We start from the raw sequence: 6,000 nt of genomic DNA, 5'->3' as shown, positions 1-6,000 counted from the left end.
TACACCTCCACTCCACCCCAAGACATCTTCCAAAGTCTAGAGACATTTTTGCTTGTCACAAATGGGGAGGGTGTGACTGGCATCTAGTTAGTAAAGGCTAGAGATGCTAATAAACATTCTACAATGCACAGCACAGTCTTCCATGACAAAGAACTCTCCAGTGCTGACTGTCAGAGGTGCTGAGGTTCTGAAATCCTGATCTCTGCCTAGAATTCTCAACTTTAGCTGTACATTGGATGTCCTGTCAGCTTCTATAATTCCCAGTGCCTAGGGTGTGCCCAAATGAATTAGAAACCTTGGAGATAGAACCCAAATATGAGAATCATTTCCAAGCTCTTCAGGTGATTCCAGTGTACAGTGAAGGCTAAGGACCACTGTTTAAGAAATTTTAAATCAGTACCCAAAACACCCGGTTTCCAACCTCAAAGTCTGGTCCAAATCAAGTGTGCTTTTTGTGTTATTTATTTATCTATTTGTATAGATGGGATCTTACCATGTTGCCCAGGCTGGGATCAAGAGATTCTCCCACTTCAGCCTCCTGAATAGCTGGGACTCTCGGTGTTTGCCACCAGGTCTGGCCAAATCAGGATTTCTTAGGGTCTGCAGCAATGGTTCTCAACCTTCCTAATGCCGCAATGCAGTTCCTCATGTTGTGGTGACCCCCAACTATAAAATTATTTTTGTTGATGCTTCATAACTGTAATTTTGCTACTGTTATAAATTATAATGTAAATATCTGATATGCAGGATGGTCTTAGGCGACCCCTGTTAAAGGGTCATTGGACCCCCAAAGGGGTTGCAACCCACAGGTTAAGAATCATTGGTCTACAGAAAGGAGTGAAAAATCCCTAAAGCTCCTGACTTTTGTGTAAACACGTAATGGGGATGGAGGTATGGAGGTAGGGATTACCTAGGAGAAAAAGCAGCCTGCAGCAGGCAGTGATGGCCACTGCCTCCCATCAGAAAGCACATCTCTACAAGGAAGCCCAGGAGGACACAGGGAGAGCTGCAGGAGGAGGAGAGGGAACTTAAGAAACCTAAGGCCTAGATATAAACTCTATGTAAGTTAAAAGTTAATGTGCCACTTCTGTATTGTGATTTTCTAGAGTGATGAAAGAATTCAAACTTTCATCACTTTAAATCCAGAAGTTTGAATGATGTCCTTCTGGAAAGATATTTTACTACTAAGATGAAAAAAACAAAATAGACTTGAAGTCTAGCATTTAAACTTCTTCATTATATTCAGCGATCAGCTGTCCTACAATCTGATATAATGGACTTTACATAATTTCATTTCAAAATCTGAGGTATGTAAAAAACTTATGCTTTTGTCAGACAGTGCAGGGTGTAGTTAAGAGAATAGATGCTAGAGCCAGACTGTCTGGGTTCAAATTTAGATTGTACATCTTGTTAGCTTTGCAAACCCGAATAAAGTTACTTAACCTCCCTGAGTTTCTGTTTCCTCAACTATAAAATGGTAGTGAAGGTACCTACCTCATAGTGTTAAGTATTAACACTTAAGATAAGTTAAGACAAGTAAATTTCTTAGAATACAATCTATCACATAATAAGCATTGTATAACAAGTAGCTATTATTCATATTGGAGTTTTTGTTTTATTTGTTTTAGTATAATCATTAGATTATTAATACAATTACCATTATCCATTAATTTCATTTTTTAGAAAGAATAATGATTAAGAAAATAGGTTCTGGATTGGCTCCTGCCCGGACCTCAGTAAGAGCTGTGCCACCCAGACCTCCACAAGAAGTGTGCCCCAACCGAAATCGGCACCCACCTGGACCTCAGTAAGAGCTGCACCGTGACTCCTGACCCGTGACCCGCACCCACGGGGCCTCCACACACCATGACCAGGAACTGCGTGAGCGGCACAACCCCGCGTCCTCCCTCCTGTACCCTCCCTGCCTCCACATGGGCCCGCTCGTTTGGCCAGGGATTCTGGTAGCCGTGTGCCCTCCGGAGCCCTCCCTACCTCTGCAGGAACTCTTCTCCTGGCCAGAGACTGCTGGAGCCATGGGCTCTCTGTGCCAAAGTCACTGGGTGCCAGGCACTCCCAAAACCATGTGCATCACCCTCGCCCTGTTGCTGGATCCAGGTGTGTCACACTCCGAAGCTGCTTCCACAACCAGAACTCCCTGGCTGGGGAAGCCCCAGAAGAACTACACAGAGTAACTCCCTACAAAGATCCAGTACAATAGAGTGATCCTGCTGGGGTCTAATCTTAGAGAGACACCTCCCCAACTCTGAGGACGGCCAGAGGCAATAGTGAGAAACAATCATGAGATGAAATCAACAGAAAAACTCTGGCAATATGAATAATCAGAGTAGATCAACTCCCCCAAGGATCAATGGGGCAGACACAGCACAAGATCCCATGCATAAACAAATAGCTGAGATGTCAGAAATCGAATTCAGAATCTGGATAGCAAATAGATCAAATTCCAAGCAGTAACTCAAAAGATATCTCAAGAATTTAACGAATTCAAAGACCAAAGATTTTGACACATTGAGACAAGAAGTTGCATCCCTCAAAGATCTGAAAAACACAGTAGAATCCCTCAGTAACAGAATGGAGCAAGCAGAAGAAAGGATTTCTGACATTGAAGACAAAGCTTTCGAACGCTCCCAAACTCTTAAAGAGGAAGAGAATGGAGGGCAAAAACAGATCACTCTCTCAGAGAGCTCTGGGATAATTCAAAGAAAATCAATATTCGTCTTATAGGGATCCCCAAAAGTGATGAAGTGGCTTCACAAGGCACAGAGTCTCTTCTCCATGAGATTATGAAGGAGAACTTTACAGACATGCCAAGAGATTCTGAAATCCAGATAGCAGACAGTTTCAGAACTCCAGCACGACTCAACCCAAATAAGACATCCCCCAAACACATCATAATCAATTTCACTAAAGTTAATATGAAGGAGAAAATTCTGAAAGCAGCCAGATGAAAGAAAACCATCACCTACAAGGGCAAGAATATTAGAATAACTGCAGATTTCTCTGCTGAAACCTTTCAAGCTAGAAAAGGATGGTCATCAACTTTTAATCTCCTAAAACAAAATAACTTTCAACCCAGGATCCTGTACCCAGCTAACCTGAGTTTCATTTATGACGGAGAAATTAAATACTTTAATGACATTCACATGTCGAAGAAATTTGCCATAACTAAATCAGCTCTCCAGGATATTATCAGACCCTATCTTTCATAAAGACCAGTGTAATCCTCCACCACAAAAAAACCCACCCAGAAAATTTTGATCAAATTCCAACTTCCACAGTTGCAAAAGTATTAAAATGTCCACCAGACTCTCAAAAGGCTTATCAATATTCTCAATTAATGTGAATGGTTTAAATTGTCCTCTAAAGAGGCTCGGGTTGGCTGATTGGATACAAAAACTCAAGCCAGATATCTGCTGCATACAAGAATCGCGTCTTACATTAAAGACAAATATAGACTCAAGGTGAAGGTATGGTCATCTATACTCCAGGCAAATAGAAAGCAGAAAAAAGCAGGCATTGCAATCCTATATGAAACCAACACATTGTACCCCTTGATTGCACTAATGTACACAGCTATGATTTAACAATTTAAAAAAAAAAACGAAAAGAAAATAGGTTCTAGAATCCAGACTGTACCTTTATAGTTGAGGAAGGTTGAGTAAGTGATTTAACCTCTTTAAGCATTACCTCCTCACTTAAAAGGAGAAAATGATTTATTTCAAGGGATTTTGTGAGGGTTAAATAAGAATGCATTAAATGTTTTTGGCACCTAGTGAGCATACACAAATATTAGCTATGATTATATCACACAATCTGAGCTGTGTCCAAATTTATGCTTTATGAAGCAGTGTAGTGTGTAGTTAAGAGCACCAATGCTACATAGATTGTGGGGGCCCTCGAGAGTCTAATTATACCAATCTAGGTTTTTAAAATCTGAAATTATATTAGAAGTTTTGATACAACCCCCTATAGCACTATTAACAGAGATACCTTGCAATTCCATACAGTCCCTTAGAAGAGAAATTTAACAAATGGGGCAGTTTCACTCATTTATGAGCATATACATATACTGTCTTTATTTTGGAGTCTATGAATAAAATCAAAATCTGAAGTACAGATATATTTTATGATACTACTTCTCTTAATAAAAGGATATATAACAATTAAGAACACATTCAACTGTAAGTATCTGAAAATCTAACATTAGTTTAACAACTAATGTTATCTCATAAAAGGAGAAGCCTGAGGGCTTCTCACACAGTTCCTGGACCAAGTTCATTCTGATTTTCTGGTATATTCATCTTCATTTCTAGGCCTCACATCCATGTTCTAGGTCAAAGATTGCAAGTGAAAGCAAAAGAGTGAAGGGACATAAGGCTCTCTTCTGGGAAAACATTATCTTTTTATTCAGAAAAGGAAGCCCTCTCCCACAGACTTCTTAGGTCTCATGGGCAGATGGGGTCATATGTCCATGCTTCTACAAGTTCCTGGCAATTCCTGCTCATTCCCTGGGGCTGGAGTCAGGCCCACCTTCTCTGAGATAAAGTGATCTCTGCCAGCCTACTGAACAAATCAGGGTTCTATGAAAAGAAAAAATAGGGGAGTGGGTATTGGTAGGCAAAAGCGAGCGCCCATAATGGATATAATCTAGTAGCACTCCAGCAAGAATAACGTAAGAGACACTGGGTTTGAATCTGATACCTTTGTTCTTAGGATCCCAAGAGACAAGCTTGCCAATACTTGCTTTGCACACAAAAATGCTCCAAACATCTGTCTGATTTCTCCCCAAATTACTCCTTATTAACATGGCTTTCAAGTCTTCTTTTTGTATAAAGAAAGTCAGCAATTGCCTTTAGCTCCTGACAGTCTCATTTCTAATCACAAGTAGGTGACATGGCAATCAGAGCGGTAGTTTCTAATCAAAGCCTGGCATCCTAATCCTTGAATTAGAAGGGTTTCTTGAATAATTGGACAAGTCATTTATTCTGTTCAAACTTTTCCTATAGAATTAGGCTGTGAGATTAGTAGACCTTTGAAGGTGTTTCCAGCTCTAACATTGTATAAGTCTGTGAATGTATTAGAAAAAAAGTGCACACAGGAGTCCCTGCTTTCCAGGAGTCCATCTCTTAATCTGCCCAGGCAGGATTAGGCATCCTTTCTCAGGACCTGACTCCTCACCGTACTAGACTTCCTCCCTGTCAGAGAATGGTTGACGATATGCCCTCTGGAGTTAAGCCAGCCAGGATATAAATCCTACCTTTTTAGTTCTGAAGGCTCAGGCAAACTATTTAACCCCTCTAAATCTCATCTGCATAATGGAAATACTGGGACCTACCTTAAGGGTTGTTGTGAGGTACTTTGAAAGGTATTTAAGCCCAAGTTTAGCTTAGTGCCTAGAACACGTGCCAGACTTAGTGGTTGTCAGCAGCTATAACTGTCTTTCTCCACTATGACTTCCTCTAAGAAGTGGCTACATCTTCTTCATATTAGTATCCTCAGAGCTTGGCAAGTGTCAGGGACTCAGTGTTTGCTGAATGCAGAGGAGGCCTGCAGGCTAGTGTCCTATAAGAACTGAACAGGACACAGGCTCCCCTACCCCAGAGTCTCTAGAAAATCCCTAGTATCTGCAGACCAGTGACGTCTCATCCTCCTGTGGCCTACATTGCTATCTCCTCCCAAATGCTCTAAAAGGACCAAATCATTTTTGCAGAGCATGACTTTGGAGGGGAAGCTGCCTGGCCAGCTTGTAGTAGGTGGCTTCAGAGTAACTGACTGGTCTTGTCTCTATTCACCCTTCACCCAAGCCATCCAAAATATAAAATAATACTCTTTGATGTTTATAAGAAATAAAGCATGTTATATTAAATGTGGTTAAAATCCTCTATAGAAATCTTTGTGTTTTTAATGGATATGAAATATACAAAGAAAAAAATTTTTTTAAGTGCTTAGTTGTGCAAAGTTTCAAGAGAAGTCCCCCACCAC

This window comes from Nycticebus coucang, chromosome 16, assembly GCF_027406575.1.
Source record: "Nycticebus coucang isolate mNycCou1 chromosome 16, mNycCou1.pri, whole genome shotgun sequence".
Lineage (NCBI taxonomy): Eukaryota > Metazoa > Chordata > Mammalia > Primates > Lorisidae > Nycticebus > Nycticebus coucang.
Note: the sequence above shows the minus strand (reverse complement) of the source record.